The following is a 13688-nucleotide window of genomic DNA, read 5'->3' as shown; positions in this document are numbered from 1 at the left end:
TGCAGTCTTATTCTGTTTCTCCCTTAAACATGGGTAAAACACTCTCACCCCTTATATCCACAATTGTACTGTGTTTGTGTTCCATACTGTGTATATATACTGTGTATATGTAGGGGAGAGTGTGTTTCTGATGCTCTATCAGAACAACACTTCTACAAGTGACTCTATACTGCTCAGGATAGCAATATTGTTGGTTTAATTGGGCATGCTGTCACAGAGGTGTTACCAAGAGATGTAATTATGCACAAAGACACCCTTGTGATGTCTGTGTGGTTTAATATCTTTCACAATCTGTTTGGTAACATCTCCAACACTGCTGAGGTTGTTTTTGTAGATGCGGGCTGAAAAGCTGGTTTAGATAGGGAAGTATAGTGTTTTTAATCATGCTAGCAGAATGACCCTGCAGATAGCAACATTGATCTGTTGGGTGGTTGGTCCAGACAGAAATGTCTTTATAAATTATTGATTGGATGGTGAAAACATTTGGCATAAACACTTGCGATTCCGAGACAATGAATCCTAATGATTTTGATGATCCCAACTTTTCCTCTGCTGCCACCATGAGAACTGTTGGATGAAATGTGGTACACACATTTATGTCTCCCGGAGGATGAACCCTAATGATTTCAATGACTTGGGTTAAAACAGGTCAAAATTGTAACTCATTCAATACTTTGGTTTATGACCCAATTCGTGATGCTCCCATCAGTCTCAGCTGTGCTTTGTGTTTAGGGCTTAATTTGCAAAAGTTACCATGCCAACAAAGATAGTGAAGATGTTATACCAAACATCAGCATATTAGCCTTGTTATTGTGTGCAGGTTAGCATGCTGACATTAGCATTTAGCTTAGTGCAACACCATACAGCCTTGCTGAACTGCTAGCATGGCTGCAGGCTCTTACTGTGCTCTCAGACAGAACACAAGCTACATTTTACAGGTGGTCAGGAGGTGGATTAAGTCAATGGATCAAGTCAGGGCTGTGAACATTGATGCAAAGATGCATGCAGACAAGTTCAAAATCTTTGAGCTTGGTTTAAAACTTTGAACTTATTCCAGTGCTTTATCCTCTGAATCTTTTACCTTACAGCTAATTTATGTACAGTGGTGTTGTATTATTTGCTGTTAATCTGTGCATGGATGAAAGTAATCAAAACAAATATCACAGAGTATGAATATGTAGGTTGGTGATACTGTTTTGAAGCCTTAGGCATGTTCGCTAGTCATTTAAAATTGGCAGAAGTACTAAATTGTACAACCTGTGTAAATATGTGAATCCTGTGTACTTGCATGCAATTGAAGGAATTTTAAATGTGTAGCTTTATCACATCTAGTGCCGTGTCCTCAGAGTCCCTCTGGTTTGAATAATGAATTTAGTGGTTATTGCTCTAAGGCTTATTCATTGAAAAGGGAACCTGAACTCTGTTTAATCCATTTATTTAGTGCAGGAAATGTGTCCCAGACAGATGTACGTTGTACGTGACTGCTGATTTAAAATGAAGAAATCACATGGCAGGTACAGTACAAACTGAACCCCCCTATGTTCACTGAAAACCCTAAAGGTAGAAGATGTAATGTCATTTGCACGGATACAAGCACAGAAGCACTGGAAATTTTACACATCAGTCAGCCTTCAGTTACAAGGATGTAAAAAAAAAAAAAAAAAAAAAAACAGATTTAAAAGCATGAGCACAAGAACTACACCCACCAACACATAAATGGCAACCTTTTCAAGTCAGTCACTTTCAGCCTCAGTACCACACAGTGATAAGGTAACCTTGAGGAAAACACAAATACAATTTAAATGTTCATTGTGATGGATTACCTTTCCACAAACAATGTTAAAATGCAACTCTGCAAGTTGATTTCTATAATGTACTGAAATAAAAGGAAACCAGTCCAGGAAGATGGCATGCAAAAGTAAACTAACATGCCATATGTAATGCCTTATAAAACATGCAAAGACACTGCTCCTTTTAGTTGCCTGAAAGCCATATGTAGTACTTACACATGCAGATTATCTATTATACATCTAATGTCACCTCAGCCTGAACTTTGAAATGATGCAATATGTTATAAATTAAAGTATTTTTCCCCAAAGTAAAACTGAGGCTGCAGGCCTGTGTTTAGTTTTGACTTCAGTCATTTTCAACGGCAAAATTTAAGGTAATTTACAGAATAAAAGCTTTCTACCCTCAGAGCTGTTACATCAGAGCGTGAGTATTGTTTTTTTTATTTAACAACTCTGAAGGCGTTAAAGCTTTTTAAGGAGGAAAATCCTGTGTTACCCAGTGCAAAGCACTCAGTGTTTATTGTTTGTTATTGTTTCAGCTGAGCTTTTTGATTGGTTTGAGGCACACTCCGTTCCCAAAAAGCACAGCCTTGCCAGCTGAAGTGGTAACAGGGGATCTAATTAGCAAATTAGCATTATTAGTCCTGATCTGTTTTTGTTTTTGTTTTTTTTTCTTTTTTTTTCATATGTATTAGGAGAAATCTTTTCTGCTTGCTCCCAGATGTGCTACTTGACTTGGAAATCTATACTGAGAATTTCTCCACTGCAGATGAATGCAAGAATGACAGAGCAATATATTTTATTCCAATTGCCCACTGCTGAGGCTTTGACCCTTGTGCTCCTCATATTGGCTGCTTGTGATGGTGCCTTCTTGTAATAATAGCGCAGGTCCACAGTGGCTGCCCTGGGGAATCTCAGCTGGACTCTATTATTCGACTTCACTGTTGCCTTCAACAATTAACTGAAAAAAAAGAGAAAAGAAGATTGGAAAAAGAGAGAATGGGGAAAGCAGGAGAGTGAATCAATAAAGGGATGTTGTTTTTTTGTTTTTTTTAAGAAGTCAATACAAATATAAAGTTTTTCAGCTATGTGGGACACACATGGATGGATAGTTGTTGTTGTTGTTGTTTGGTTTTGCTTTCTTTAAAGGAGGAATTTGTAAGTTTTACTAATGGTGCATAGCCAGGATTAGCATTAACAACTGTTTGTCTTGGGAAGAGCCTCAGCCACTGGTGCATTTACAACAGGCTACAAGAGGTCATTATATGCCCTCTGAGGAGCACTGGTATTGGACAGTTACAAGACAATCTGATAGGGTTAGGGTTAGAAGAAAAGAGTGATAGAAATAGAAGCAAAAGAAGAGGGTTGCTTTGCTTTCCACCACTGGAGACAGCTCTTGATGAGTAAAGGAACAGCTGTTAAGTCTAACATTGGCTCTATATAGCAATAGCAAAACTTACAAATAGCTCCTTTAAATAATGGGAAGAATATGTTTTCTTTTTTTTTTTTTAGATTCTCTGTTCAGCATTAGAATCTGTGAAAAGTCACAAACATGTTTAACACAGGCTTGAACCTTACAAAACAACAAAATCTTATTTAAAAAAAAAGAAATTACTAAGCTAAAAAGTTGAAGCTAAGTTTTCTAAAGCTGTGAATGGGTTTTGTTTTAACCATGCAAGTAGGATGTATCAAGGGAGGAAAATATCAGTTGGTTGAGCTGTGAGGTCCAACACGTTGGTCTTACTGAAATATCTCAACTATTGGGTGGGTTGCTGTGAAATTTTAGACATTAATGGTCCCCAGAGGACAAAGGGCACTGACTTTGACGATCTGCTGACCTTTCCTCTAGCACCACCACGAGGTTCACATTTGTGGTTTTGTGTGAAATTTTTCAAATGTTGGATGTATAGCTTTTAAATTTTCTACAAACATCGATGTTCCCCTCAGGATGAATTAAAATGATGTTGGTATCTCCACCACACAGACATGTTTGGGATTTTTGGCAGGTTTCTGACCCATAGTTGGAATTACAAGCCATTTATTTTTGTTTGTGAATATGATTTAAAACCACTGTACAGTGTGCAGCTATAGCAGCATTAAATATATATGTTCCCAACAAGCAGTGGCCATGCTATTTAGCAAATCAATGTGTTATTCAAGTTTAAATTTTCCTTAATTTGAATTTAATCATGTCAAATTAAATGCTGACCAGAGTAATAGACACTCTGTCAAAAGAGACAATAAAGTTTCATAGTAAGTTCTCACATTGTGATGCGATGTGATGGCTTATTCATTCAGAGACAACTCTACCTTTGAGTGTCAGGTGATTGACAGTAAGTGGAGCATGAAATAACAGGCATACTCCTATGAAAACATTCAACTTGGGGGTAATGAAGTAACAATAAAACCAGCACTTTGACAAAACCAAATGAAGGCTTCATGTTTACTGTGAAGGATTATCTCAGTCTGTGGAGGCTGTTTATCATACTGAAGAGGAAGCGTTGGCGGCAAATGGCTTCTTCTGAAGTGAGGAAAATGAGTTGTAAATGTAAAGGAGAGCCGCAATCCACACTATTGGAACAAGAGTGGGATTCGGGAAAAAAAACCTCAGCAACATAGGCATATATAAACAAACACATCTTACAACACAGTGACTCAAGACAATTTGCTCCAATGACGATGCAGTCGTGCTCATGCTAGGCAAGTATAATGTTTAACAAGTTCACCATAGTTCAGTGTGTTAACGTTTCTATCTGCTAATTAGCACCAATTGGTATTTATCCATTAAACAAAGTTTTGTAGAAATACCAAATGACTGTTGTGTGTGAGGAGATATGTGATTTAACAATACTGGACACTAAATATTAGCATACCAGCATACCCAGTGCCTGTGGATACTGATTGAAAGTCTAAATTCAAGTACTGTTTATTTCTGTTTCAGGCTGAAAAGCACAAGTCACATGTTGGACACCTTCACTCTGAAGAAAGTGTGTTCAATAAACACATGACTGCAACAAGAGACTGAGGCAGGTCATCCAAAGGGGCTTGTTGCACACGAAGATCAAATCCGCTTTCGGCAAGGGTGAGTTCATAAGGACACACACTCTCCTTTTGAAGTAACATTAGGTCTGGTTGTAGTGTATGCTGTGTGTGTATGTGTGTGTGTGTGGGGGTGGGTGTATAAAACACAAGTAGAAACATTTCAGTGACATACAGTTACACAGCTCCTCAGAGCTCAGAGATGCTGTGGGCATGTTTAGTGCTGGATTCAGACAGAGAACATCAGCATTCAGTGTTTAGTGGCACCATCTGTCCCTGAGCGGGAAAACTCCCACACAAGGGCACGTAGACACACACACACAAGCAGACATACAGTATGTACAATACACTCATATGTCAACCCTTCATACACACACTCAGATTTCCTAATTATCCCCCTCCAGTGGATGCTTGATTTCCCCTCTCTTCCTCCGTCTTTTTCCGCTCTGTCTCCTCTCGGTCTCCCACAGCATCCGATGGTGTCTATTTTAAGGGACCGCCACACACACACACACACACACACACACACACACACACACACACACACACACACACTTTCTCTCTCTCTCTCTCTCTCTCTCTCCTCTCTCTCTCTCCTCTCTCTCTCTCTCTTTGTTTGCCTGTCTCCAAGTTTGACGACTTCGCATAAATTTAGCTCACTTGTTTGTTCTCCTCATAAGTGTGTGCTGGTTCCCGAAGTGGTGCTCGCTGATATTTAACAAGTGAGAGTTCACTGCCTTTTTCTCAAGCTTTACATATTTGGTGAACATGTCTGACACATGGTTTTATGTCAGTACTTGGATCCCTGTTGAGATAATGCATTCCCTCATTGATGCAATGCCAGTAGCTAACTGCTAAATTGCAACTAGCTCGCTGCACAGTGAGTCAACAGTTTCTTTAACAGATGATAGGAGAGATAGGAGCTACAACTCGTGTCCACTGGGAGCAAAGGAGGAAAAAGTGTGATGTGTTGATGGAGCCAAAAGGTCTGCTAAGGGACGAGGTCAGGGTTGAAGGCCGGGGTCATCAAAGTGTCAGACTTTAACACAGGGGACTACAGTTCGTTTACTGCTCCCTACAGGGAGTCGTTAGATTCTTCTGACCATGATCACGGTCTGTCCCCAACCTTAGCTCAGTGTTTCATGGGGTTAGGATTAACAGTGATGGTTCATTCTGGAGGGCATGGACCAAAAAAGTACTTTGCTGCTTAAGTCTGAAGAGTTTTGTCGTTTACTTCATCTTTGGAGTGAATCCACTGATTGTGGTGATTTCTTTGCAATTAACAGAATTTGGTTCTGCAATCGTGAAATACTTTTTTGTAAGGAAATTGTTGGCTGATCACGCAGCCAACTACTCCAGTTTTATTAGAGATAACCTTAATTATGCAATTACAGCAAGTGCTGCTGTTTAGGAGCATAGTACAGTGCTTCAGGGTCCTTCAAACCACTGCTGACTGGAGAGGGTTTAAAACTCTTGGTAAAAAATTATCTGTGTTTTGTAGGTTTGTTTCTTAGTCAGTGTTATTTGTTTTTGACCTGTATTGCCTTAATTGAAGACCTGTTATCTGACTGTTTTATTAAGGCATTCAGCTTTATTGTATATTTCAGCCTCAACAATTATATGTCAGGATTGGGATTTTGCTGTTTTGTATAAACCTTTGTTATTGTTGAATAAATCACTTTATCAGTTTATCTGTCAAACCCCAAACTTAACCTGAAAACCATGTCCTCAAACTTCCCTCTGAGGCAAATGTCCTGTCAAGGCCTAGCACCCTAAATTGGCTCTTCCAAAGACAAAAATATATCCACAGACTTTTCAGACAAGTTTTCAAGTTGACGTTTCAGTCAGTCAGGGTTCAAAATGGGACTCTGGAAATTCTCTCTTTCCTTACCTCTCTGCCTCTTGCTACCTCTCTAGCGCTCACGTGATGATGAGACATGACATGCGGGTCCATCTGGCTGTGATGACTATGCCCTTGTATTGATTCAAAGTGCTCACACACTGAGACACACATTTTCTCTCAGGGAGGAGGAGAGAAAGGTCATGTCTCTCAAGTTAATTAGTCTCTCTAGCCTTCAGGTCTGGAGGAGCCTTCCTTTCCTAGTCTTGCTCCATGTCATCGCTCTTTCTCTCCACGCTCTCCCACCAGAGCGTGAAGGTCAGATAACCTCTCTTAACATTTCCCTGCATGTGTTTATGCCCTGCTTTCTCAGGTTGCAAGACCTACATAAACATAATGATGAAAACATGGAGGTTATTCCCAGTATCTCGGATCCTAGAGCCAGAATCAATTTGTTTTGTTTTGTGTAGTTACTTCTTCAGTGTAGCAGAGAGGGTAAAATGTATGTGTCTGGCTGCAGCCATAATGAAGTGTGAATCTATCTGATAAAAAGTCAGTGAACTACTCCAAGGGACAAACACACTACTTTTCAATCTCTACTCCTTTTTCTTGAAGCTACTTATCATTTAGAAATCTTTGCATATTAAGACCCTTTGCTGTGACGCTCCAAATTGTGGTCAGGTGCATCCTGTATGCTTTAATTATCCTTGAGCTGTGACTAGAACTTAATTGGAGTCCATATTTTACTGCTAACCCTCAGAGATCTCTCTCTGGAGGACCACTTTAAACCAAGGGCAACTGCAAAATGAGAGGAGAGATCAACAAGCAGACTTGGGCCAAATGACTCTATTGCTCTATTCCATTTTCCTTCATACACTCTCACGCCTACATCCACATCAGCATTGTTCATGTTCTTTCCCTCAGTACATATTTCAAAATTCCCATATTTTGCTGTTTTTTTTTTGTTTTTGTTTTTTTTAAAGAAGATATATTTGTGGTTTTAAGAACCAAAAACCATCTCAGTGTAGTATCTCCTCTCTCAGGCTTCTCTCTGGAGGATTCAATCAGAATCGGATTGAATCCTAATAAATTGATTGAATCCTAATGAATCCTTGCCTCTCCCATTTATTCCTTACAAAGTAGTTGTGTTTTTTTAATATATGGTGTATGGTTTGTTTGTTTGTTTCTACAGTAAAGCCCATATTTATTTTTCAAATCACCCACCTAAAAGAGAAGGATGTTAAAAGTCAAGTCTGTATAAACTGACTTTTTATTATTCCTCAATGTCACTGGCTCCTTGTGGTCTTTATCACACTGCAATTCACTTTCCTGTTGCCAGGTAACATAGATGTTTTATTTTCTGAAGCACAAACTTTATGAGTATTATTCAAACATGAATTAAGTTATATATGTCCTTCCTTATATTTACAGTACTTTTCATCTTTCATCTGTTCTTTCTGTCTCCTTTTCTCTCTCTGTGTTCATTTGTTTTCCATATGGTGCTTAAGCGACAGCATTACGGTCATCAAGAAGCCAATTCAGTCAGTTAGCACAGAGACACTTGACTCCTGTTCACTCACTCAGCTTAATTATGGTTTACAGCACCTGAGATAGTCATTTTCTATAAATTGTGCCAACTTCCCCTGAAAGCAGCATCTAATGCAGAAACTCCTAATGTCTGGGTTATGACCCTGTACTGCCTGCAGAATGATAGAGAGGTGTAAGATCACAAATATCTTTTAAAAGTGTTTGCAGAGCCAGAATAAAGACACAGTACAACCTTAGAATTGGCTATAAAAGCATCAATTTTCCTGCACTGTGTGCAGTTAGCACACAGTATCTGAGGATCAAGGCCTTCTGCATAACTGTACTTCAACTGCTTTTGTGCAGTAGTTTGATTAAAAAAAAAAAAGCTACATATAGCCACAGCAAGTATGTTTTCTGCAACACTCTCACTTTCCATGGTGCTGACATTGCAGTAGGAGTGGGCCCGTCCCAAAACCCACACATGTGGTATATGTGAGGTGTCAAGTGACTACTTGTGTTGTATATTTCCAGCAACTCTCAAGTACTCATGTGTCATTTAGAACCGCAGGTATGTAGAGGTTCCTCAGAGGTCACTGGGACAGTGAGAAGTGATCTTTTATTTACTTTTGCAACCTTACCCTTGACTTTGTGTGTTGTTGTCTGTGGTGCTGACACACAGACTGTGACAGGTGCATTCCTCTGCAGCGGCATGCAGCTTTCCTCACAACCAGCACTGATCTAAAAGTGAACTCTACCCTTTAGTGGAGTTCTGCTACAAAACCTGAACCCAACGAGTCCCACAAAGTATATGGCCCCTGGACTGTTCAAATCAAATCAAGTTTTATTTATGTAGCGCCAAATCACAACAGTTATCTCAAGGCACTTTCCAATTTGAGGAGGTAAAGACCTTCTCTATAAAGTATAGGAAAGAAAGAGAACCAACAATTCCCACTGAATTCACACTGTTTTCTATTTCTCTTTGCCAATGCACAGAGAAGAGTCTGGCTTTAAATTTGGCAGAAACAGCTGGGTTCAGTTGGTCATGGAGACTGTACTTGGCAAGATGCAGGTCTCAGTTTTAGGCCCTTGTAGAACTCTTACCTTAAGTTGATGTATTTTCACTTTTATTTTGATGTCACACTGTCCATGGTGCTAATCTACTCAACTGAAGGCGTATATCTTTGCTGTGTTAACACTCACTGTGGTAGATGTATTTCTCTGGAGCACTGTGACGTTGTCCATCGTGCTCACTTACCATGACAGGTTTATCACCTCATTAAAAGCACTAATGTAGCCTAGCAGTGAACTTTTATTTAGCCCTATGGAGCTTTCTGCTACCCCATTTCCTCTGTAGAAACCCAGTGGGAAGAGTGTAGCCAATGCATCAGCCTGATGAGCTAATGGTCAGTAATGTATAAAATAAAGCAAAAATACAGCTCCAGGTAGCTCAGGTAGCATTTGAGCCTCAAATTTGGTTTTAACAAGCGGGTTTAGTCAGGTGGGGTCTTAAAGAAGTTAGGGAACTTCTTGTTTAGTCCTGTGACACCGTCCATGGTGCTAACACTGGTCTAATTAGTTCTTTATTTATGAAATGTGGTTGATTAAGCAAACTACCATTGTTCCAGTATCTACCTTTTTTTTGGTTAGGCCAGATCTCTATGTGAAGATACAGTAGCATAACAGCAACTACTGGCTACAACTCCAAGAAAAACTACCCATCATTACTTCAAATGTGAATGTGGCTGCAGAGAATCTGCATTAATTCCCATTCATTTCTCTGAGGAGGACAGGACATGCGCCTACTTATTCCTGACAGGGCAGCAAACCAAGGACACTTCCAATGCATTTTTCCTCAGCTAATAAAGTGTTGCATTAGATAAGCATAAGCTTCAGGACATCCATCTCTTCCTTCGCCACATCAGTCACTCCTCACAGGCTTCCGAAAATAAAGGTAATCAGTGAATACAAACTTGGGGACACACAGTTTGACAATCACCATGCTCCCACTGGGAGCCAAAACCCAAATTAGCTCTCCTCAAAAGCCCTCGGTATTTTCAGTGCAGAGGGCACATGTGTGACAGAATAGTTGGCAAAACTTGTGTGGTTATTCTTAGCGAGCGAGGGATCATCTTGACAGACTTCAGGAAGGTCATAAGTGCGAACCATTAGCTGAACTATCTGACTGGAGAAGCACCCTCCATGCTAATTATAAAATGCCCTTGAGCAAAGCACTAAAACTCCCCTGTAATTTTGTATCTGAATGGGAATGACAGGATGTTGGGGGAGGGGGGGCTGCTGAAAGGACTGATAGAAAAAAGCTTGTAACGATGTCTCGATAGATACTCATGCCTTCATTTTAACATGTAGTAAACACAAAAGTATAATGACGATCTGCATAACATGCACTCGCACATATACCCACATCGTAATTGCTCCCCTCCAGGCTGTCTATCAAACACCGTCTGGCTTTATAATGACATGCTAATAAGACGCTAACAACAGATAAAAAGGCTAACAAGCTTTGCAATTAAAATGACCGAAAATTCTCATCCTGCTTTTCACTCCTGCTGCTCTTCCGCTCCTCCCCAGGGGGGCAGTGGCTGTTTTGTCAGCTTAACTTGGTTTAAGTAGTTTGTTTGTTTTTTTTCAATGATGAAGGCAGGCGCATAAAGAAAATGTCAGTGAGGACGTGTGTTTGTGTGTGTGTTTGTGTGTGTGCAGATGAGAGGGATAGAGTGCGTTGAGTGCGCCCTTTTGTTTAATCTCCAAATAATGTTCCTGTTTAAGAGCGGAGGCCTGTGTCAGAATGCAGAGTAAAACTCTCTCCAGGGCTGCCCACACACACACACACACACACACACACACTGTACATTTACACTCACATACAGACACACACAAGGCTCCACACACCATCCTCCTACTGTTTCCACTTTCTCCTCCTCCTCAGTCTTTTTTTTTTTTTTTGGGGGGGGGCGATAATGCAAAAGGACAAGGTCTCTAAAAAATTCAAATCGTGCAGAGAGGGATCGACAGAGGACGAGAGAAGAAGGGGAAAGAGAAGAGACGGTTCTCTTCAACTGGGATAAAGGGCTTTAGCATCTCCCTGTCATTAGCATAAATTATCGGACACATCTCCCCTGTTGACTGTCGAATCGATGGGAACAGAGATATACCCACTGAACATCCCTCATTAAATATGAACATGAAGCCACCACGGTGTGTGTCTGTGTGTGTGTGTGTGTGTGTGTGTGTGTGTGTGTGAATCCAAGGCCAGTCCACTGTGGAGGCAGCACCAGCACAACCACGCAGGGAGCTTTGTCTTGTGTGAGCTCTGCTCTGCGTTTGAGTTGAGAGAAAGCTGCAGTGTCTGTATAAGGCAGCATCCCTTCCTCTCACCGTCTCTCTGCATGTGGACGAGTGTGTTAGTGTCTTTCAAAAGCAGCTCCTGGGAGGCTAAGACACACACACAGAAAGACACACTGCCTTGTAAAGTCACCGCAGCTCCCTCCGAGCACTGTCCGAGGCGTTTTTCAGCAGCGGCGGCTTTATTATCTCATCTTTTAAAACTGTAATCCTGCAGGTTTTTGTTTGGCGAGCCATGGCTTGAAATGACTCAGATGAGGGAAACAGGCAGGACTGTCAGGAAGAGATTTACAGCCATACAAACTCTCCGCTCTTAATCTGTAGCGGCAGCATAAAAGAATCAAATGCCTGAGTGTTTTAATGTTTCCAAAACAAAGTCCTGAAAAACTGTGCTCATATAAAGTAGTTGACTTGAATCCAAGGTCAAGAAAAACCACCAGTAGTGAAATATTTTCTGGACAGCACCATTATTATAGGGCTGTAAATTTTGTTGCAACCTTGAAAAGTAGTCTTTGCTTCTTCAACTATTCATTGTCAGTGACATACGTGGACTTTATTGTTTTTTCCACAATAATTTCTGCTTCTTGCTGTGACCTGCATGATTTAGAATATAAACATTTTACCACTTGCAGACCTATTCATCACTGACTGGGTGTATATGTCTAAGCCTAAAGATGGAAAACTCCTATTATGTCCAGACTAAACATTGCATATTTGAAGAGCAGCCAACAAACTCAAAAAATGGCCCCAAAAGCAGAATTAAACATGTTATGTGTAACATTTGAGCACTGATTAATTGTTGCTGGACAATTTTTGAGGCTTGAATGTTCATAATGAGATGAGCACACTATGGGATCAGGAGAAGAAGAAATCTGGAGCTGTGTTGCGCAAAACAGGAAAAGGGTGTAACTAAAGGAGCTGGAAGGTTCGAGTTAATATGAGATCTCAGGAGTCTGAGCTGAAGTGGGTATCTACTGTGGGTCCCTCCATCATGGGTCAGGTAGAAAACATTGTGGGGAAACACAAATAGTGAGTGTCGTAATTAAAGACTGTATCATTGAAGTTACTTTCAGATAAGCTAAAGTAACACCTGAGTTAAAGTTCTCTGAGGGTGTTTTTGAATGAGCAGGTCTGTGATTGGCTCCATTCAAATTGTGAGGTCTTATTCAGTGAGGATCTGTACCAGTGTTGCCAAATGGCAGCTACTTTTTATTCATTTCAGTGGGTAGAACATAGTTTTGTGTTAACTTTTGTAAACTTGGGTTGTTTCCACCAATGAAAAGTGAAGTTATATTCCAATACATCAGCCTGAGTAGTGAAAATGAAATGATAATTACAAACTGGGCTGAATTGGACAAGTTTTTGTCAGTGTAATCTGTCAACTCTGTCCTCCCACTGGAGGAACACTCATGTGTGCATGTCGTGATAACATTGTTAGTGCTGTTCTCGTATTGTTGGCAAGAAAACAGGAGGAATAAAAGAACAATGGTAAACAAGACCACCAGAGTTAGAGGGGGGACAATCAACCTCATGTGACTTTTTATTCACATGGAGGAACAGTAAAATCAAAATCACTAAACACACATCATCTTTGAAGCAGAGGGAACTAGAATTACGGCCTCGCGGTTGTACGCCTCCGCAAGTTGCTGGAAATATGGCCACAAGCTCCCCTTCTTGAGTTACGGCTCTGAATAACAGCAGGGCAGTGATTTTGCAGGACATTATGATGTCACGCTGAACTTGACCTTTGAACTTTTGGATATAAAATGTCATCACTTCCTTATTTTAGTCTATTAGACATTTGTGTTTAATTGTGTCATAATTAATTTATGAATTTGTGAGTTATGGCCAAAAACATGTTTAGAGAGGTCACAGTGACCTTTTACTTTGACCTTTGACCTGCAAAATCTAATCAGTTCATCTTTGAGTCCAAGAAGACATTTGACCAAAATTTGAAGAAATTCCCTGAAGGCATTACTGAGATAATCGTTCACAAAGTCAACACCATGTTTTGTGGGGTCACCACAACCTTGACCTTTGACCTTAAAAATCTAATCAGTTTATCCTTCAGTCTTGGCTGTCACGGGTGCAGTCATAAAAACATTTAAACAAGTAAGGATAATGACATT

The 13688-nt window shown here is 40.2% G+C and overlaps 1 protein-coding gene across 3 annotated transcripts in view; it reads left to right on the top strand.

The window, feature by feature from the left end:
• Positions 1-13688, top strand: part of htr2cl1 (5-hydroxytryptamine (serotonin) receptor 2C, G protein-coupled-like 1) — a 140416-nt gene that overhangs the window by 72547 nt on the left and 54181 nt on the right. For all 3 annotated transcript variants that reach the window (XM_071459485.1, XM_071459486.1, XM_071459483.1), the window contains one exon: positions 4732-4872. The gene's annotated coding sequence lies outside the window, so the exon portion shown is untranslated. The remainder of the gene's footprint in view (positions 1-4731; positions 4873-13688) is intronic.

This window comes from Trachinotus anak, unplaced genomic scaffold (assembly GCF_046630095.1).
Source record: "Trachinotus anak isolate AG129_WGS33_773 ecotype Australia unplaced genomic scaffold, CSIRO_AGI_Tana_v1 ptg000023l, whole genome shotgun sequence".
NCBI lineage: Eukaryota > Metazoa > Chordata > Actinopteri > Carangiformes > Carangidae > Trachinotus > Trachinotus anak.
The sequence above is the reverse complement of the archived record's forward strand: the minus strand, read 5'-3'. Positions and strand labels throughout refer to the sequence as shown.